The 22282-nt window shown below is 36.9% G+C and overlaps 1 long non-coding RNA gene across 1 annotated transcript in view; it reads left to right on the top strand.

The window, feature by feature from the left end:
- The first annotated feature begins 10507 nt into the window (after positions 1 to 10507).
- LOC137461362 (uncharacterized) overlaps positions 10508 to 22282 on the top strand; it is a 33279-nt gene continuing 21504 nt past the window's right edge. Inside the window, exons 1-2 of the long non-coding RNA XR_010993347.1 lie at positions 10508 to 10581; positions 16558 to 16826. This is a non-coding gene — a long non-coding RNA (uncharacterized lncRNA). The remainder of the gene's footprint in view (positions 10582 to 16557; positions 16827 to 22282) is intronic.

Here is a 22282-nt window from a genome sequence, read left to right as displayed (position 1 = left end):
TAACATTAAAATTTTGACCTAAAACCAGTTAATGTTCTGAAATCTAGACTAAAAGTCTGTGAAAGCTAAAAATCTCCATTCAGTCTTGCTCCTGTACTCCTCTCATATATTCGTGCCATACAGCAAGTTATAAAGATTCTGTAAATAAAAGTAAGAATTGGGTTCACAAGGAAAATAATTTTAAGATATGCAGTGGGAAGCTATAGAATGCAATGTCATATACAATTTCTATGATACCTAGAGGGAAAATTTAGTGCTAGTGATTTGCATTTTCCAGTTAGGAAGTTTTCAGTTGGCATATGATCAGATCATTTCTAAAGCAAAAATTTTGCTCAAAAAAATATTGTAAGAAAAACCATACTACAGGAAAGAGTTATAGTGTAGAAAGGGAACAGTGGCAGAAACTAAGTTGTCACTGTAACATGGTTCTAATTTTAGGAGAAATTAAGGCCTGTAAAGCCCAAATTAAAATAAACACCTATGTCCAGTGCAGTGTTAGATAGCTAAGTCCTCCAGACCTAGAAAGGTAAGCTTGAATCCCTCTTCATTCGCTGTTCCTTCAGGATATCTATCTCTTCAGTGTGTTGGCTGCTGTGAATCCCTTCACTGTTTTGCATTATTTGGAGGTCAGATGCCAAAAAACCTGTTTGTGACTTTCTGTGAGTATTTATTTGCCCATGATTTGATGTGACAGTGCCCAATATTGCCATGCCTAAGCTCAACTTGTGACTCTAACACCTGCTTCTCACTTCTGTTGTCTTGTTTGTTCACTGAGCTTCATGAAAATAATCCTAAATAGTACCTACTGGCATATATATCATTTGGTCTTGAAAAATCTTTTAAGTTTGACGATTATCTTAGCTATACTATTTTATTTCTTGAAAGGAAGTTTCTGGGTAGGTAAAAATGTTTCAAAAGAGGAAAAATAAATAAAATAAAAGGAATGGTGATTTGTAGTTTTTTTCAGTACTCTTAGGATGACAATCCTTTGCTAAAGCAGAACAGGATGGGGTTTTGGGGAGTGTTTTTTGGCTTTGTTTTGTGTAGAGGTTGTTTGTTTGTATTTCTCCAGGTGTACCTTATTTAGTGGAGCACTGAGGTAAAAATATTTACTTTTATGGGGTGGTGATAATGCATTCTGGCTTCATTAATATTCTGACAGTACTTTAGACATTAAAAACATTGCTGTAATAAGAAACCACTTTGCCTTGTATCATCCTAGGTATTTTTAAGGCACACGACAGTTTAGCTGAGCTACTCTCCATAAAGAAAAGAAATTTATTAATAAAATAAAAAAATAAAGGTAGACAGTTCTGTGAAAATACCCAACAGAGACAAAAATCAGTAATATTAAAACTGAAAGCACACTGGAAGAAATCTCCAACAGTCAGTTCTACAAAGCATGAAGAGTACGTAGTAATTTCTCGGAACTCTAATGGCTTCGTATCAAGAAAGCTTTTTGAACCATGCAACATTTCACACTATGCTGCTTCACTGGGCTGTCACCCTGCACAAATGCCATTTTGAAAGCACATTTTGATAGTGGACTTTTTAAAGGATTTGCAAGTTATTGAAGATTATGGGTTATAATCACAGCCAGAATTACTTGTGCATTTAGGTGTAATTTATCTATGCCTTAGAACAGTCTCAGAATAAGAACTAATTTTTACTTGAATAATTTTATTTGTCCATAGTATGACATATAAAGTCAAAACAGAAAAAAATGGGATAGTTCACTCCCCTTTCCAGCCCATAAATTATTGTATTCTATATTTTCTATCAATCAATTTTTTATATGCAAAACATTCTGTAATGGGAAGTTCAGCAGTTCTAACCTTTTAAAGTTAGAAGGCAGTGTAGACTTACAAGAGTGAGTGCTATAGAAATTGTTTACAGTTAGATATTGAACTAATAATATTTAAATATATTTTAGCATTGATGTAGATAAGATGGTTTGAAATCCTGCGTATATATACTTAAATGCATTTAAACATGATTTATTCTTGTTTAACATGATAACATTTAATTGTCCACATTTTAAGAAAAAAATTTAGAAATCTTGCAATTTATTTTTTTTTTAAATAGTATAAGGCTATCACAATAAGAATGCCAAACTGAAATAAGCAAGATGAGAAAGAGTAAGTTCTCACTTTTGTCTTTGTTATTACTTTTCTGCAGGCCATCTCCTTTAAAGCGGCTAACTCAGGGTTACCTGGTAGCAAATATAGAAATGTATATGAAAAAAAAACCCAAAGAAAAAATTATTCTATGACTGTGTATAAAACTTCTGAGCTGCTAAGATTTTTTGGAAAACTCTATAAAAATCTAAAATTAATTATTTCTAATATTTCATTAAATTAAGATTAATTTCTGTTTTTCTTATGGATTTATTTATTTATTGGCTTATGTATGTAAGTTTCAGTTGGACACTTACTTATAGCTGATAGTTATGTGGAAATGGCAGCTGAGTTGTTTCTCTGCTTCAGAAATTTGCAGGCTGTGATAGTGTTACACTTAAAAACTCCACACAAAGAACATACTTATGTGCTATGCCACCCACACTATTAGTACTGATACTACCAGCAGCAGCCAGTTTAACTCCCAAGATAGATCTCATTACCATGTATTCCTCCATCTCAGAGATACAAGCTAAGTCTAATTCTAACAAATCAATTGCACTGTAATTTAATAAGGACCTCAGGACCTGGACCCATTAAGATTGTTAAAACTGGGAATGTCTCATAACCTTGCTGTGACATTGTAATGACTGAAGCAGACACATGACTGTAATCAAATGGTTTAGGTCCCTTTTTCTTCTATTACAATTTTTCATCTATCTCTTTTCAGTGGATAAGACCTGCTCTAACTATGTCAAGGGATTTAGAATAATGTCCAAATGGTATTATCAAAATGTCAAGAAGTAGGAAATTTCAAACCAATGCTACTATTCCCCCACAATTTTGCCAGTAAATGTCTGATGATAAACGCATGACATTCGTCAAAAATCATTGAGGTAAAGAATAGGATCATCAGGTTTCCAAGTTTCTGAGATTTGAGCATATATGTTAAGTAGGAAAGAAACTTCACTCTTTTGAAAACTTTTCCAATATACGTGTTTGAAAAAAAAGTATTTTAATACTTTAAAATTTAAGAGAAAGTCTGTTTCCTTTAATGTTCAGAGAATTAAATGATACTTTAGAAAGAAAGTAAACTAACATAAAAATCATATCTGTTAAAAATATAGTAAAGAATGACTGATCATCTGCTTCATCTCTTCAAGAAATAAGGGCTTTCTATTTTTGCCAACCTCTTCAATTATCTAAATGCATTATTTTAAGAAAGACATTGCTTTTTGAAAGGTGTTAACAATATTCCATTTTGATATTGAGGGTCCACAAGAAAATCCAACACATTTTTTTACATCATTCATGACTAAAGCTAGGAGATCTATTTTCAGAGAACAGATTTGACAGCCATTTCCCATACAGCTATCTATAGTTTCGAGCATCCACTTTGATTTATGGTTACTAGTCATAACTTCTGGAAGAACACAGACCATAAACTGGGAACACTACTTTCACATTGCTTTTATCAAATGAACTAAATTACTTATTAGTATTATTCTGTGCAGAACAGTAAGAACTAAACCTAAAAAATTATAAATTCCATTCATGGGAATTGAAGTGAGAATGGAAGGATTTTGTCAAGATTTAAGACATCAGAAATGACACAAAAGAATCAGGATAATGTAAGGGGAAAGTATAGGCAAAGTGGGAGAAGAAACTAAGCAGATAACTGCCTGTATTCAGTACTGAGCAGCCAATAGGATTATTTCACTACTGCTGCTGTACTGCAACACTCTTTTGTCGTGCCTCTACTTTGGGTCGGCATTGAAGACATGCTCTTGCTCTGCATCCTTGGGACTATTTGACACCCTGGAAGAGCAACCAAATCAGTCAGTTCTTAAAGAGGGCCCAAAAAAAATATATTTACATGCATAAGTGTCCACATATGATACAATTTAAAATTAAATTTTAAGAATTCTAATTGCTTTTTGTGAATTCAGACTAGGACTACCAGGAAATGAGAGGCCAAGGATAGGTATGTAACATTTATGTGTCTGACATATCTGGAATCAGACACTATAGTCTGGCCAGGGAATCACTTTCTATTTTGAGTGCTCTCAGTCTGTAATAGTTACAGACAAGTAGGAACTGAGTTGCAGATATGTAAGCCAGTGAATTTACAAATGCTTTCCCCCTGTGGACTGCAGTCTCAAGAATTAATGATTCATCAGCCTTTCTGTCTCTTGCTTATAATACCACAACAATTTGCTGGCAGACAGAGTGGTTGGAAGAGTAATCTTAAAGGAAATATTACTGCAGGGTAATAGGTAGGAAATCTAGCTCTGCATTTGTGTGTGCGCTAAATTCAAATGCAATAAGCTAAAATCCCAAAGCAGCTTAGTGGGTATTAGAGAATGACCTGGTGATGAATGACCAGTAAATTAATGACAGCAAAGTATCCAGGTTGTGTAAAACTTCATGAAACTGAAGATTTTTTCAAGTCTTCTAACACCGAGGCAGCAAAAAAAATAGTGAATGGCACAAGCAAAACCCCATCACTTCTGAACAGACATACTTTCAGTGGTGTGAGTGTCTTACATGGTCTTGCTGAGTATATTTTCTCAGATGAGACACAATTTCTTTTACCATCACTGTTTAAATTCTAACCAGATCTCTCACAACTTTTAGTTCACAGCTTAGGGAGTCTGCGTGATTACATACTTCCCTACTTCAAGAATTATAAAGTAAATGTTGTGAATGTCTGTTCTGACAGTCAAAGCCTATCCTTGTGCAGAAAAGAACTATGATCATTTCCAAAGTGTCCTTTCTAAACCGCCTTCACCATCATGTGCAACATTGTTCTAAGACCTAGTAGAAAACAACATGATATTAATAAAAGAAAACAACACATCTTCATGTTTTATAGCAGCTCATAGACAATACACACAACTACATAATACAGGAATTGTGTATACATAGCGTAGCATATGGACATCTTAGAAAAAAGGCAAGTTTTGTATTAAAATTACTATGTCTTTGATATATGAAATAGAAATGTCTGATCTGTCTATAACATTATTGTTGTTGAAAGTATTATGAGAAGGATTTTATATAAACAAAGGCAAAAGAATGTTTATTTCTTCTTTGACAAGAATGTGATCTATCAGTAAAATATAAATAAATTTAAGTAGATGTATTTTACAACAAATATTACCCCATTTATATATGAGGAATTATTCAGAGTATTGTTCCACTTGTCTAGCATGTTAATATCTACATTGTTTCATACTTCAAGTACATAGATTTCCTCAGTCATTACATGATTACATTTCCTTACTATTAGGCAGTGATTATACTTCCTCACTTATTGCATGTGCTGTGTTCAGCACTGTCAGATCTGTTTGGATTGCACCTACATTAAAGAACTACAACGTTTTTCTGAATAGACTTTGAGGGAATGAAATTTCTTCAGATTACCAGAGTGCTTTCCTCTATGTGATGACTATTTGCAACAATATTTTAACGTGCAATTCTTTTGCATCACAAATAATCAATAAACCATGCACAGTATTACTGAGATAAAGTGCTAGAGGAATACTTTAAATTATTAAGATTGCACATAATAGTCTTAGATTTACATAAAAACATATACTTAGATCTGGCATAACAAAACATAATCTGAACTGAGATAAACTGCAGCCATGCCATCCTACTGTCTCCTATCCAACCTTCATATGGATTTCAAGAGAGACATTCAACATCAGACTTAATGTGGCCCTAGGCAGCCTGATCTAGTTGGAGGTGTCCCTGCTCACTACAGCAGGGCTGGACAAAATTACCTTTGAGGGTCCCTTCCAACTCAATGAAAACTGTGAATCTGTGACAATTGTTAGGAATCTCCTAACAATGCTGTTTTCTGTAAGACTGCAGCTACCTTGGCTGTGATCGTGTTTCCAGCTACCAAAACACAAATGCAGTGCATGAAAGTCTGTACATGTAGCTATATCTGAGCTAGCTTTAAAGTGGTTGCTTGAGTGCAAATAATGGTAGCCATGACTACACAAAGCAAAGTACAACTATGATGACAGTGTTGTCAAGGGAGATAAATTATTCATGCAGGGTGTTATAACATGGTGCGTGAGATGTGTTTCTCACATTCATAGAATGTGTTACCAACTATTCATATCATTATTTTTGTTTTCTGATATAAGTACATTTTGAACAGTAAATGCATGGGAACAGTGGGTTTCAGTTGAAAAAGTAATTAATTAGAATGTACAGGATCCTCTAAAGAGTAACTTGATAAAAAGATTTGTCAATCAGCTATTTTCAAGCTTGAGAAAGATATTTTTTACATTAGAATGAGATATAAGAAATTATGTGTAACTTCTGTCATGAGACTCCCTTAAAAATACACCTTTTTAATTTATACAAATTAAATATTATTTTAAGAGTTTATATAGCACAGCTCAAACTGATTCATTCATTCAGATTGGAAAAGAACCTCAGGATCACCAATCCAACTGATAACCCTACTCTACAAGGTTCATCCCTAAACCGTATCCCCAAGCACCAAATCCAGGGTTGGTGCCTCAACCACCTCCCTGGGCAGGACATTGCAATGCCTAATCACTCTTCCCATGAAAGAAGTTTTCCTAATATCCAGTCTAAACATATCCAGTCGCAGCTTGAGGCCATTAACATAGTCCTAAGAAACAGCCTTGGCTGTCAGAAGGATGATTGGTAGCTGAGCTTTCCCATTTATGGAGCTGCATCCAGCTCTTGTATAGCTATCTAAATGTTTCCTCTTCTCTATATTAAGTATTGTCTATAACTTAATTTTGACAGTATTGGTCTTTTCTACAGCACAGCATGGCTTCAAATTTTTTGTCACATGTGACAGCTAACCATTCAGCATGAAAAAAAAAAAAAAGGAAAATAAAAAAAAGAGATAATAGGAGATAATAGGAGTCATGTAATTTTGCCTTCCCACAGTCCATCTGTCTCTGCACCTGGTAAGAAGTAGTCAGAAGCTGTCTTTGGCATGAACATCCTGTGTTCTTTGCTGAACTGAAAACAAGTGTTCTGTAAGAAAACATAAATGAGATATTCTTTCATTAATACAAAGCTTGCTTCACCTCAAAATTTTGCAGCCATCCTCTTTTGAGCCACATTCCAAGTAACTAGCAGCACTAATGAAAGCATTTGGAGTTGGAACAAAGAGGCCACTTTTAACTTTGCTTGCAAAAAACATAATCAGGCAAAATGAAAACTAAGTTACTTCCCATTTGGGCTAAAATTTGATACAGGATAATGTTAGAGTCCTGTCAGCACACTGGAAATACCAACACTCTAACAAATGTGGTAACCGTGATTTTCTAAACATCTCAAATACTTGCGTATTTCGCATGCTAATTTCAGCAACAAGCTTAATCATTGGGTTAAAGAACATTCGGGTATCCTTTCTTCATATCATCTGATGATGTCACACCTTTCAAGGAATAATTAAATAGCCACCAGAAGGAAAAAAATATCTCTAATTCAACTGAGAGGAAAACCCCAGATTGAAGTTCTTTCTTCATACAATTTTTAAAACTCACACATTTTTAAAGTATTGACTTGGGAATTGAAATAAGAATCTCCAACCCTCAAGGGCATTGTCTGATTAGTAGATTAAAAAGTCAACCTCTCATTGGTCTCATGAGCTTTTAATTATTCATATCTAAATAAGAGCTGGTTTGGGGAGTTGAGACATTGGCCTGTGTCTCTGTAATCACATCAAAGTATTGTGATTTAAGTAAACTCTTCAGAAACTATGTCTACAGATCTAACTCATCACACATATGAGATATTTAATAATCTCTTGCAGAGTAGTCCATCCATTGGCCCTTGGGACAAAACAATAGAATAGAATAAACCAAACCAGGTTGGAAGAGACCTTCAAGATCATCATGTCCAATCCATCAACCAATCCAACCCACCTAAACAACTAAACCATGGCACCAAGCACCCCATCAAGTCTCCTCCTGAAAACCTCCAATGACGGCGACTCCACCACCTCCTTGGGCAACCCATTCCAGTGGGCAATTACTCTCTCTATATAGAACTTCTTCCTAACATCCAACCTGAACCTCCCCTGGCACAGCCTGAGACTGTGTCCTCTTGTTCTGGTACTGGCTGCCTGGGAGAAGAGACCATCATCCGCCTGTCTACACCCTCCCATCAGGCAGTTGTAGAGAGTGATAAGGTCACCCCTGAGTCTCCTCTTCTCCAGGCTAAGCAACCCCAGCTCCCTCAGCCTCTCCTCATAGGGCTTGTGTTCCAAACCCCTCACCAACTTCGTTGTCCTTCTCTGGACTCATTCCAGCAAGTCGACATGAACAAGTAATTCTTCCTGCACTGCTTTGTGAAAAAGAAGCACGCCAAAGTCAACAAGTTGTCTAATTCATAAGGTTACTACTAGACTTCAAGGTTATCAGAAATGATACCACGTTCTAGCCCTGCAAAATATTCTCTAAATAACAAACTTTTTAAAATAATTTGAAACATTAACAATAGGTTTGCTTGGTAGTATATTAGGGATTTTTTTCTCCTGAGATGTTCAAGTAGTGCAATTATAATATCAATTCATTTTTTAAAAGCTGTTAATGGTTTTTTATAATATTTTTAAAAGATGTGGCAGTCACCTGGATTTTCATAACAGTTCAACTCAACTGCTGGGGTATTAATTTTACTATGAGAAGAAAGTTGATACACAGATTCATTTCTGGTCGCTTTGGTAATTTTTGAGTATTTTTTCCCACCAATTGAATTCTAAAAGCAGCTTTAGGTAGATGGGTAGATAGTAAAGGCCCATTTCACAGATGTTACAGAAACCTCAATGTATGAAATAAGTACATAAATACACATAATGATTAAAGTTACTTCCTATTGTAGTAGATCTCATAGAATACTATTGCTTTTTAAAGCAGATTCTAGGTGGCAGCATCTTTTAATAAGTAGGAAATCATCATTAATGAAGGGAAAAGAATCATTTAGCAGCTATGCGGGCACAAGATCAAACACTTTTTCATACTTCATAACTCAACCAAGGTAGCTTTTTTACCACAGTTTCATAAAATATATATTTACCTAAAAAGCATACAATGTTCTCGCTTACAAAGCTATAGTATGAATAATTTAAATTAGTTTTATTCACAAATGGATTTTGTTATTTTTTAAGTTAGAAGGTGTTTATATTCCAAGGTAAACAAATAAAAACTATTTCCCTAAAATCTCTAAAAAGACAGTAAAATATTTCCATTATCTCCATTTAAAAATAAAAAAATCATTCAAAACTAACGACTGAACTGTGTAGTCTAATTCTTATTTTCCAGAGAGTGAGGTAATTTTATCTAGTTGTTTTGATTAAACACTTATTAAGTGCTTCTATGTCTGTTAGTAATGGAATCTCAAATTCACATCTATATAGATGCATTTTGATTGAAGGGCTGCTTCTGTGTATGTACACATACAATCAAACTCTTTTTCCAATGTTTTCTCTATTAATGTGAATATCCTCATTAGTTTGGAATCGCTTCTGGATTATGGTTAGCATATTTTAAATGAATGCTTTCAGCTTCATATTTGCCCGAAAACATTGTCTCTACTATTCTATTTGTACTAACCAGTAAGTTTAATACATCTTAAAATGATTGCAGAGACTGTATTTGTTCTGTTGTTTCATAAATTTTTGAACGTGACCTTTGTACAGTGATCTTGTTAAAGCATCCAAAAAGGCACACCATATAGTGCAGACTCAATTGCCTTGTTGATGCTTTATTTCCATTAGTATCTCATGTCTTAAAATATCATCATCACTATCATGTAGGATGCTTTTCTTTAAAATCAAGAAGAAAGTAAAACCTTCCTGATATTTGAACTAGCAGCAGATAACCAGGGGCCAAAGCACTTAATACATGCTCTCCTGAAATCTCCACTTCTGAACTGTGAAAAATCTCAGCCTGAGGAAGACAGGCAGGCTTGGGTCTATGATGCTGTTCTTGTTCACATGCCCAAGCCACAAAGGCAAAATCAAGGTAAAATTAAAATATAACAAACTCACTAATTATTAAAAAAAAACCAAAAAAACAAAAAAAAAAACAACAATTAGAGAGGGTTCATAACTAGGTTATGCTATTTAATACAAAGTGAAAACACACTACTAAAATAAAGCTGGCAAAAAGTCCTGACCTCCTTAGAATTAAATCATTAGAAAGAGCCTCTAAAACTAAGTGTATATTAATCTAATGGCTTAAAATAACATGAATAACCTAAACCTAGAACAGGATGTATCTTGTTCCATGCTCTCTTTCATTTTCCATTTACCAGAGATCATTTGCCACCTCTATGACAACACCAGTGTGAAGTGACCTGACCCAAGGAAATTTCTTTCCAGGGTTATTTACTGGATCCAAAGCACAGCACACTGCCACAGACTGGTGCACTGACATTTCTGATGGAATGGCTTGCAGAGGTAAGGCTGTGGTTTGAAAGGAGGGGGGGACATGTGTGTATGATAAGAAAGTGCAAGAACTTCTAAAAGTAATATTGTTGCTAAATTTCAACTGTGAACATTAGAGTTCTGGAAGCTGCTGGGTCCACCCAGTTCAGTTAATTGATATGCCTTAAAATGTCATGGGTTCTGCGGTCTGTGTACCAGAAAGCCACCTTGGTTCTACATTATGGTCCTCTGGGTGCCAGACAGTATGACTATGCAACACCATCCCTGGAAATTTCTAAGCTGTAGAAGGGGAGCCCTGAACAACACAACTGATTTCAAAACTATCCCTGCTCTGAACAGGAGTTCACCCTAACTTCTTAACGTTGCTACAACCTCTGGCTTCTCTTTGTGAGTGGCGAATCCTCTCCATAACCTTGTTCTGTATGAGAAGAAAACTTTTCTTTGTGCTGCATGTGGACTGAGAATTAATTTTTTAGTATTTCTGTTCCTAGACAAAGTCATAAAAAACCCCAAGCAATTGCTACCTTTTCCCTGCTATTGTTTACATAGGCATAGCCAATTTGCAGACAAGACCCAGTACTAAGTGTCTTGGTTCTTACTTAGCTATTTGAGTGTTCAAATAACAGGTACTGCCTTTATCTAGGGATGGTAACTGCAGCACCAGTTCATCATTATAGCTTTGGACAGTTCTTTTATAGGTTTGTTTCAAGAGAGAACACTCATGATCTCCTATTCCAACCCAGTTTTATCTAGTTAGCTTTGCAGCTACAGTAGTAGGTATGTAACTATATTATGTATCAGCTAAATAGTGCCTACTCACATAGCATGAAATCTGTTTTCAGTAGTCTGCTAAGGTATTATGACTCACTAGGTAATACATTTTGGGGTTAAGATATTCATGGGCAGCATGATAAACAGTGGATGTGGGTCAAGGGAATTTTCTGTATCAGAAACTGCAAATATTTGTCTCAAGTACACAGCATTTCTGAAAAAAAAGAAATTTTTGAGCCTATGTCCCATCTCATTGCATATAATACAGATTATTTGAGTTTAACTTAAGCATATTTAGAAAAAAAATGTCAGTATAAATCCTTAAAGGATATACTTTTAGACCACTGCTCACAAAAGGTCTTGTTTGGAGACAGAGTAAAAAGATAACCATTTTTTCAACTCTCAGGCTCCAAATTTCTCTTTACTCTTGTGGTCCTCAATAAAAGAATCACAATACAAAAATCATGGTCCTCAAAGAATCACAATATGGAAATTGTGGTCCTCTGAGTAAAGAATCATAATGAGCTAACATAAGATAACACAGGAATAAATCACCTCCTTATCAGGAGGATGGGAGAAGAAGAAGTGGGATCATCTGAAAGTAACTTAAAGTAACCTAAGACTAATTAGCAGCTCTATAATGAACTAACCACTAATCAGAGCATGGACAGAGGAGCATTTATTTACCTAACTAAAAAGTGACCAATGAACAAGAATTGTGCAACTTGTCCATTTTAAACTGTACAAAACCCTACAAGTCCTCTGAAAGTGTGTGCTAGCTTTGCAAACTATCTCCTGGGACCTTTTCTTTTTTTTTGTACAGAACTGCATTAAGGGTTAGGAGTCAGTTCTTGACTCTGTGTGCTCATTGGTTCCTGACCACCAGGAATCTAAACCCCAAGTGAGGGGTCAGTGAGGTATTTAAAACTGCTACCACAATTAAAAGAAAATTTACACCATTTAGCTAATTATGTTCATCTCTGAACTGTTCTAAAATACATTCCTTAAATTCCAACCCCCTCAGAGTAAACCTGAAAGCTGATTTCTATCAGCAGCTGCCTTCTGTTTCACTGCAAAGCAACAAATAAGCTGAAGAGGCCAAAATTTATTCTTCTAAAACTTCCAAGTCTTTCAGTATAAAAGAAAAAGTGAATGAAATGCCACCTTATTACTTTTTCTGTCTGCTACCTATATCTCCACAGGATGCCTATAAATCTGCTTACAGTGCATTTTGCCATCAGCCCCAAGCATGCACTTAATGTCCTGTGAGCCATTGAAGTTGTTTAGGAAACACCCTCAATTCACAAGTTTACAGAGCATAGCTATGAGACTGGAGAGAAAAAAATTGCAACTGTTTTGAATCTTTGCCATCAAGAAGTTGACTCTGTTTATGGGAGAGTGGGAAATAGGAACTTTCTCAATATCCCTCTTACCCAGTCTCACATATTTGTGATACATTGGGTGGCATTTCTGCTGTAAAACTGCCTCAGACAAGCCATATTGCAGCTGTAAATTCTAGATCTAGCCCACAATGTTGAGAAACATTCCTGAACAGATGGTTTCATTTAATAAAGCATCGAAGTACTATAGTAAATAATGCTGCTGAATTTTTTACCAGTCAGTTTGCAGTGCCACATTAAACATTTCCAGAGGCAGCTGAAAGTGAAAGGGACAGGAATATAAGGGACAGAGTGCCATGGGGCTGTTTTGACTAGTGATGTTGAGATTAGGGAAGGAAATGAGTGCCTGAGTGGCACTTTCAGGGATGGTCTTTGACTTGTAAAGAGGAGAGGGGACTGGGCAATTAGAGGTCATATGTTCTTTCCCTGACTCTTCTCTACTGACAAGAAGTTTGATTCTCTCTCCACTCCCACCCCCACTGGCTTCTGTCTTGGTCTCTGAGTTTGATGAAATTAGAGTTTATGTGGGGTTTGCTCACCTTACTTTCATGTCTTATAATTTTTGAGATAGCAGGTTCTGATAGAATGATTGCAGGCAGTAGCAGGAGAATGCATTCTTGAAAATCAGGCAAGCTCTTGCTGATAGGAACAAAATGTCACCACATTGGAGAGAGACTGTGAAATTAGATGTCCTTGCCCATATGTCATGCTTTATATACTAAAAATAGAATAGATACCAGTACTTTGAGGATATCCTCTATGTAAGGACAAGGGCAAGGATAGAATAGAATTAGCCAGGAAAGCGATCTGCAGGTTGCAGTATCCTGCTCCTAAAGTCAGAGGGCATGAAACAGTTCATTGCAATAAGGCTCATGGAAATTCTAAAGAAAGAAAAGAAAAAAAAAAAAAAAAAGGGAAAAGGAAAAAAGGCTGTGTATGATTTGTAGTATCCTTCTACTGAAAGAAAAGAGCAGCTACTTTCACCTCCAAAAGTTCATTCACAGTGATCACAGGTTTCAAATCATTCTGTGAGCTAAAGGTCAGTAGGTATCTGTACATGAGAATATCTAATGTCTCTTCCTCTTTGTATTCTTTGTAATGAAGACAGTACTTCATGGATTAAACATGCAAGCAATTTAGCACTTGTAGGACTTGTCAAGCCTAAATCAGCTAACGCAAAATGCAGTATCACTTACTTGGAATTTCCTGAAGGATACATAAAGCGTCTTCCCATTACTATACAAAGCAAAGCAAATATTACTTTTCTCCTCTCTCTTCTTTGTCTCAAGGCACAGAAAAAAATGTCGGTTGCTGACACAATCTAGCCCTCCTGCAGCACCGTTCACAGCTCTAACATTGCATCCATAACTGTCTTTTTTTTCCGCTATCAACTCCAAAATGTGTAATTCAGATGAAGCTTGGACTAGCACCCCTGCCTCTGCCTGAGCTGGTTCTGAGGAGTTTTTGTGGTGGATGTGAATTCTCATGTAACAGGATCATGCATTGGTCAAAGATCTGTTTTTTATGGAACAACAAGTGTGAGAGTCAGCCCTGGTGAGACCCCACCTGGAGTACTGTGTCCAGTTCTGGAGCCCCTATTACAAGAGGGATGTGGAGGTGCTGGAACGTGTCCAGAGAAGGGCCACGAGGATGATCAGAGGGCTGGAGCACCTCTCCTATGAGGACAGACTGAAGGAGTTGGGGCTGTACAGTCTGCAGAAGAGAAGGCTCCGAGGTGACCTAATTGTCGCCTTCCAGTATCTGAAGGGGGCCTACAGAAAGGCTGGGGAAGGACTTCTCAGGATATCAGGTAGTGATAGGACTAGGGGGAATGGAATGAAGCTGGAGGTGGGGAGATTCAGGCTGGATGTGAGGAGGAGGTTCTTCACCATGAGAGTGGTGAAACCCTGGAATGGGTTGTCCAGGGAGGTGGTCGAGGCCCCGTCCCTGGGGGTGTTTAAGAGCAGGCTGGATGAGGCTCTGTCCAGCCTGATCTAGTGTGGGGTGTCCCTGCCCATGGCAGGGGGGTTGGAACTAGATGATCCTTGTGGTCCCTTCCAACCCTGAATGAAACTATGAAACTAAGAGTCAAAGCAGAAGGCAAAGAGACCCAGGTCAAAAGCAGAGACAAGACATTGCCTAAATCTCCTGAAATAAGTGACCTGGAAACTGGAGTTCTGTAGCAATGCAATTTGCCTGCTTTCCTTCTTGTCAGACCTCTAATAAGCTAAAGATACAGAACTGTGATAAGTACTAAAACAAGTAGAAGAGAACAGGCAAATGAAGGAGCTGCACAAATGAATTTTAAGGGGGAAAAAACCCAACCAACCAAACAAGCAAACAAAACCAACCAGCCAAACAAAAAACAAACAAACAAATAAAAAACAAAAGAATAGGCATATACATTCTGAATTAATCTCTCCAGGAAAATGAAACCACAACCAAAAAAAAAAAATAGAAAGAAGACTCAGGTATACAAAAGACTTCCTTCTTCCCTATTTGTGACACAGTTTAATGAGATTTGCAATGAGCATAGGAAGACAGAGCAAGATAACAAAGTTATCTGCAACTCTAAATCTTCACACCATTTGTGATGTTAAATTTGCAGGCTATGCTGCTCACTTACATTTCCATAAAGTACCATAATAAAAAGAAAAATAAATAGGTGGTAGCAATCTTTCCTCTGAACTGTCCTTTCTGAAAAAAAAACATGTAGTCCTGTGGGTTCTGGTATTCTTTTTACCTCTGCAGAATAATCTCTGTTTTGTATTCTATCCCTTCTTGGTGCAGAGATAAAGAGAATTAATGGTACATCCAGACTCCTTCTCCCCTAAGTGATATGACACAAGCATCTGTACCCCTTGAGGGGCTGTCACTGCTTTTCTCTTAATTCATTAATTTTACTTTTCTGTTGTAGAACTGCTAATGAAGTAACTTTTCTCAACTGATATTCAGCCTTCTTCGTGCCCATGCACACAAGTCAGATCTGACCAAATCTGGTTGATGCCACTTTCTTTATTGGCTTTTTAATTAAGGAACAATTCCCAATCAATTATTAAAAAGGGACTTCTTACCTACAGTTCTAATTTTCACAAAGATATGTGTCTATTCTATGTGTAACACTTCTTCTCTGTACCAGCCTTAATAAAACCACCATCACAGCTCACAAGATAGAAGAGTTACTTAAACTGAGTTGAGAGATATACAACATATTAAACCCAAAATTTTGCATTATAGATCTCAAACTATATCCACCCAGGTATACTGGAGCCACTAATGCAAACTGAAGTTACAGAGAGATTTTCTTTTTTCTGCCAGAAAGAATGAGAAATTTTGAACAAAAGGATGAGTAGGAAAGGAAAATGCTCACTTGCTCTGTGTGTGTGCAAAAGAGACTCCCAAATTCTTAAAGTTTCTAGCACCTTTAACAGAGCACTACAGCTGTCAGCAATTTGCCCTTGGAAAAGGAGCTGTCAAGTACATTGCCTTCCTAGTCAGATCATGTGGTAGGTACAAATCCTAAGTTGATCCATGCCTCATGATTGAGCAGACAGGTCTCTTCCCTGCAATCAAGGTCGATTAAAAACTGGTTTTGTGGTACTGACAATCTGATGGGACTAAAATAAAATCTCCTAGACCCTCCAATAATGAAAAATTATCTACAGAAAAGGAAGAAAGAGTACAAAAAGGATTTGAGACTCCTATTTGTTACCTCTGGAACTGTAAAAAAGTTTTTTTCCAATATGTAAATAATCCTTCTTTTAATTTTTGCTTTCCTTAAGTATTCTTTGATTGAATATTATCTGTCCTACTACAGTGGACCAGATTGCATCATATCAGCTACTTCTGAAGAAGGAAAAAAGTGTTGTCACTGGAGTATGGAACAGAAGAGCAACAAAGTGGAATCAGATTAAACTGTCATTCACTTGATTGAATCAAGTGCTAACAGAAGATTGACCATGTCAAATATCCTCTGGCCTTTCAGGGTTATCATCTTTGGAAAAAGAACTGGAAGCATCCATATCTTCTGCACAGCAAATATTCAGAGACATATATGCTGTTAAAGGGTGGTATCTATACAGAAAGGTAAGAGATATTTCTCTTCTCTTGGTCATGCTTTGGCTGGGATACAGCAGTTAAGATTTATGATGCTCCATTTTCCTTGGCCTAGTGGAGATATTGTACAAGCCTGGTTAGTAAACACTGCACAGTCAGACAGCAGTTCCTTAACAACTTGACTGCATCAGGCTGTGAACAAAACATCACTCAGTTCCTTATCATTATCACTTTCCTTGTACTTGTAACTCTGTGCTCTAGTTTTCTGTTTCTTTCAATCTTTCATTCTGAGGTTGATTTAAACATAGGAGAGTTAATTGACCTTACATAATCATATCTCATCACATTTACCTTTCAAAATACTGCGCCAGGGGAGGTTTAGACTTGAGGTGGGGAGGAAGTTCTTCACCGAGCGAGTCGTTCGTCATTGGAATGGGCTGCCCAGGGAGGTGGTGGAGTCACCGTCCCTGGAGGCGTTCAAGAGGGGATTGGACGTGGCACTTGGTGCCATGGTCCAGTCATGGGGTCTGTGTTGGTAGGTTGGATTCGATGATCCTCGAGGTCTCTTCCAACCTTAGTTATACTGTGATACTGTGATTAAAAGAAAATATGGATGACACAAAAATCATGTTAAACTAGTAAGGTCAATACAGTAAATAAACTTTAACAAGTAAAGAAAAGAAATCATAGAATTGTTTGGGTTGGACAGGACCTCCAAAGGTCATCTAGTCCAACTTCCCTGCCATGAGCAGGGACATTCTCTGCTAGATCAGGTTGCTCAGAGTCTTGTCAAGCCTGACCTCAACTACCTCCCTGGGCAACCTGTCCCAGTGTTCCACCCACCTTGTGGTAATGAACTTGCTCCTAATAGCCAATCTAAATCTACTCTTCCCTTTACAGACCTTTCTAAACAGTCCCTCTGCAGCCTTCTTGTAGACCTCCTTCAGGTACTCCAGCTCTCTCAGCCTGTCTTCACAGGAGAGGTGATCCAGTCCCGTGATCATATCATGGCCCTCCTCTGGACTCACTCCAACATGTCCAGATCCTTTCTGTCTTGAGGACTTTCAGAGGTGGTCACAGCACTCCAGATGAGGTCTTACCAGAGCAGAGTAAAGTGGCAGAATCACCTCTCTCAATCTGCTGGCCATACTTCTTTTGATGCAACCTAGGATGTGATTGGCCTTTTGGGATGGAAGCACACACTGTTGGCTCATGTGCAGCTTCTCATCCACCAGCACCTCCAAGTCCATCGCTGGAGAACTGCTCTCAATTTCATCAACCCCCAGCCTGTATTAATATCTAGGATTGCTCCAACCTAGGTGCAGGACCTGCATAGTAAAAAAATGAACAGCAATAAATTAGTAAAATTTGAGGAGCTAAAGTACCTTTTGACTAGTTCTGCAATTCCCTGAGTCTCATCACCTTCCATTTTATTTAAAAAAACAACACACAAATACATAAACTAACTTTTACATCATCAGTGTTTGTGTTAGACCTCTTATTTATCATTTTCTCTGGAAGACAGAAAATGGTTGCTGATTATCATTCCATGTTCAATCCCATAATAACTCTAAATTTTAACCTAGTATTACTTTAAAGAGTCTTTTGTCCATTCCTCACTGAGGAGGGTGGAATACATTTATTGCTTTAAAACTAACATCCCTGACATATATATCATTAGAATTAGAAGAATGTGCCAAGTTTGTGAAAGGTCACATATTCAGATTTTTACATAACCAAATGTCTTACTAATGTAAGCCTTTTAACAACTCTTTTAATGGAAAATTTCAGGCTAAACTGGTTTTAAAAGTGAGTTAGAGGTAGAGATGCTATATTTTATTTTTTTTACTACAATATAAAGTGGGAGGATTTTTTATTACCATTATCATAAAATCTTTCTTTTGAAGCAGCAGCTTCTCAAGAAAGTGGGAGAAATGAAGAAATGTGAATAAGTAAAGTTTTCCTGTTATGAAAACTAGGCTCTTAGTCACAGTTGAGGTACAAAGAACTACTGCTGGCTATGGGTTTCTTTCCTCTAAACACTAAGAATTTTAATCTGAAAACTTACAACACTGATACAGTAAAGCTTGTAGGTTGCTTACAGTGGACGGTTCTTAAATGCAGTTAACATAATCCTATTCAAAACCAGAAAATTATGGAGGGTCACCTGGCAAAGTTGGAGCAGGTTTTGCAGCACTGCCACTTGACTGCAGTGGTGGAGCAATGCAGATTGCAGGCTGACTGAGGTGCACCACACAGAAAGCAGCAGCTTCTCTTGAGGCATTTAGAAGCCAGGCTCTTTTTCAAGCTCCTTTTCCTTTCTGAATCATTGTTAATTCACTGCCCTGATTCTAAATAGGAACCCACTATTTTATACATTCAGATAGTCACAGATGGTTCAGAGACCAATCTGTAATCTACCATAAGAAAGCTGAGCTGATTTAACAATGACCAATATGAAATATCAGTACAACCCACACTGAGTGGATTAAGGAATGGCCAACTGACAGCCCTGAAAAGCATCTGTCAGAGACAAAACTGTCACAAAACAAGTTTGTTTTTTTCTTGGCGTCAACACAGGCTTCTCTTACCAATTAAAACCAAAACAAAACACTCCTGAGAATATTTGTGAACGTCTCAAAACGGAAACTTGCTCCTGAAAAAGATCTAAGGTATAATGGAAGTGTTAATCCCCCCAAAAGGATACAAAAACCTAACCTTGCTAAGGCTAAAGAAAATCCAACTCTGGAGCTTCCCAAATGACATTTTAACTTTAAAGTTTCCTGAATGTGAAAGGTCTACCCTTTCTGACAATGCCCCTTTTATAACTACGCTGATATATCTGTTTTCTATTTCAGGCTACTGAAGGTCTTGAAATCAGCGCTGTTAAGACACAGTGGTTACAAAAGGCCTCTTACAAAATGTAGTTACTGCTGCTCACTCTATGCAAAACTGATTAAAAAATGTTCAATGTTGTAGTTTTAAAAAATTAAACTCTAGTGTTTTGATATGATAAATAACTCCACTTTGTCTGGTATAATTCTGTATCAATGACTATTTATAGTGTCATTAATTTAGAGGTTTGCTTTAATTAAGGTAACATTATAGAACGATATGCTTGCTTTTATTATTGATACCTGTGCAATTCTATTTCACCTGTCATAACTGGAATCAATCAAATGTGCCTTCTCATGCTATTTGTTGGTTTGGGTTTTTTACTTTCCATGGTAGCGAGGCATCAGATTTATCTGCTTTGTTGTCAGAGAGAATTTGCTTTACTGTTCTCCTTCATATAGGACAAATAGCATCACTCATGAACTAAATAACTCTGGGCAGGTTCTGATGTCTGTTGATCAGAAATGGACATTCGGTTTAATATGATTACTGTAATCATTAATATGATTTCAATAAGCCTTTATGTCCCCATTTCTTTATCTTTAAGTCTGGTGTCTCACTTAAATAAGGAAAAGCTAACCAGTTACTGGTATGTCTTTGTGCCTTTCATTGGAAAGTATATATGTATAGTATTATTTTTTTAATTTTTTTTTTTTTTTACAAATAGTATGAGTTCTGCCATGCAGGATGCAATAGAGACCTCAAATGTTTTATTTATCGTTTATCATTAACCTAAGGATCATAGGCACTTGTGATTTTCCTTATAAATTATGAAACTGCAGCGAATAAATCTTGCATAGTGCCAAAATTGTAACTATAATTTTGCCATGATGAGTAAAATCAAACAAAATCACTCAAAATCAGGCTTAGTAGCAGCTGTTACATTTTTAACTGCAGAAATTAACAGCAGGGAGGAGGGAAAAGCAAACAAACAAACAGACTAAGCTGGAGAAATCAGAAACAAGAATTGTGTATACCTTGCAAGCAGCCATTAACAGCGATGCCACTGCCAGCATTCATTTTTAAGTATTGGGTAGGGACAGTCTCAAGCATACCCACTGGGTGATAAGGGGGAAAGATAGAGAAGGACTCTGTCAAGGAGTGTGGTGATATAAAGAGAAACATATATCAGAGGTAGCAGATGTTTTTAGCAAGAAATAGTGGAGGGTCTCAATTTACTTCATGGGAATCTCAATTTACATCATTAACCTGGCAAAAAACTACCAAGGCTGTTCACGTACGCCCTCTGTTTTAATAAATTATATGGACACAGAAATTCAGTAGGTTGTTAGAGCTGGTGTGAAGTAAACTGTGGGATCACATGGCGAGGAGTAAGGTAGGGGTATAGGCAAAGGCATCAGGACCTTTTCCCTTTTCTTTCTGGCAAGAGTGTGATGCGCCTTCAGGTCAAGAGATTTTCAGATGCGTAAACATTGGGCTGCCCCATCAAGAAATGGGTATCTCGTAGCTACTGTGTTATGAAAGCTCAGTGGGTGTCTTGCGTACTGTGAAAAACAGCACAAAGTTATTAATCTTCTTCGTCCTGTTTCATAAAACCACAAAGAGTTAATTTGTAACTCTTTAAACATACTTGTAATTTAATCAGATGAGAATTATCTGTATGGATAACAGCACTGAAATACATGTTTTAGACTGAAATACACTGAAACAGCACTGAAATACATGTTTAGGAAAACAGGAGTGTCTTTCAGCACTCCTGTTATTTCTTAAAAATATGGTAGATATTTCAGAGATACCAAAGAGGAAGAGAAATAGGAATAGTACACAAATGCCTAATGGCCATGAAGTAGTACGGTGCTGTAGCATGATTGTAGACATATACGAGACTGTAAAAAAGAGAAAATGTTGGTTCTTAGAGCAACTATTGTTGTTGAAATAATACAATCCCTTTTTAAGGTTTTACCCAGAATACCTTGACAAGAGAGCAGCAGGTAACCACTAGCAACATTTGTGCTCAGCAGGAGAGAATAAATCCATGTATTTCCCCTGTGTTGCAAAGGCAACTCAGAAACAGTAATTCTCTATGTCAAAAGCAGCACAGACAGCAATGCTTTCAGCAAGTTCTTACCTTGGCCAGGATCTTGCAAGTAGGTCACAGTTTAACACCACTAATATAATCCCTGATCTGTGCCTGAGGCTCGACTCTGATTTTTTATTTAACGTCTTGTTCAGACTTGATGCTTACTACTTACTTACTAGTGGGGAACGGGAAGCCTGAGATGGGAGCAGGGGCTTTTGCCATCCTGTACTACTCTCTTCAGAATTCAATGAATCTCCACTCTAATCATCATTCTTCTAATCTGAAATGGCAGAGTCTGGCATTTATTGCCACAAAGAACATGGGTTAGTTTCAAAAGTTTTGACAAATATTTTTTAAGAGTTCTTATCTTGGAGTAAATTGAAGAAGAGACAAGAGGAGCAATAAAATAGGTCTTTATTTTGCACCTGGTTCATTTATACTTGTGATCAATGTGTGCTTATTTTTGGTGGCTGACTAGTGTTATTTATGCAAAAGAGCTCTGCTGCATGTCATTTTGTCCTTCTTGCTGGCAAAGAAAAAAAAGAATCTA

Source organism: Melanerpes formicivorus, unplaced genomic scaffold (genome assembly GCF_026170545.1).
Source record: "Melanerpes formicivorus ecotype bairdi unplaced genomic scaffold, bMelFor1.0.p_v2 SCAF_4, whole genome shotgun sequence".
Classification (NCBI taxonomy): Eukaryota; Metazoa; Chordata; class Aves; order Piciformes; family Picidae; genus Melanerpes; species Melanerpes formicivorus.
This window is presented reverse-complemented; position numbering and strand designations above follow the sequence as displayed.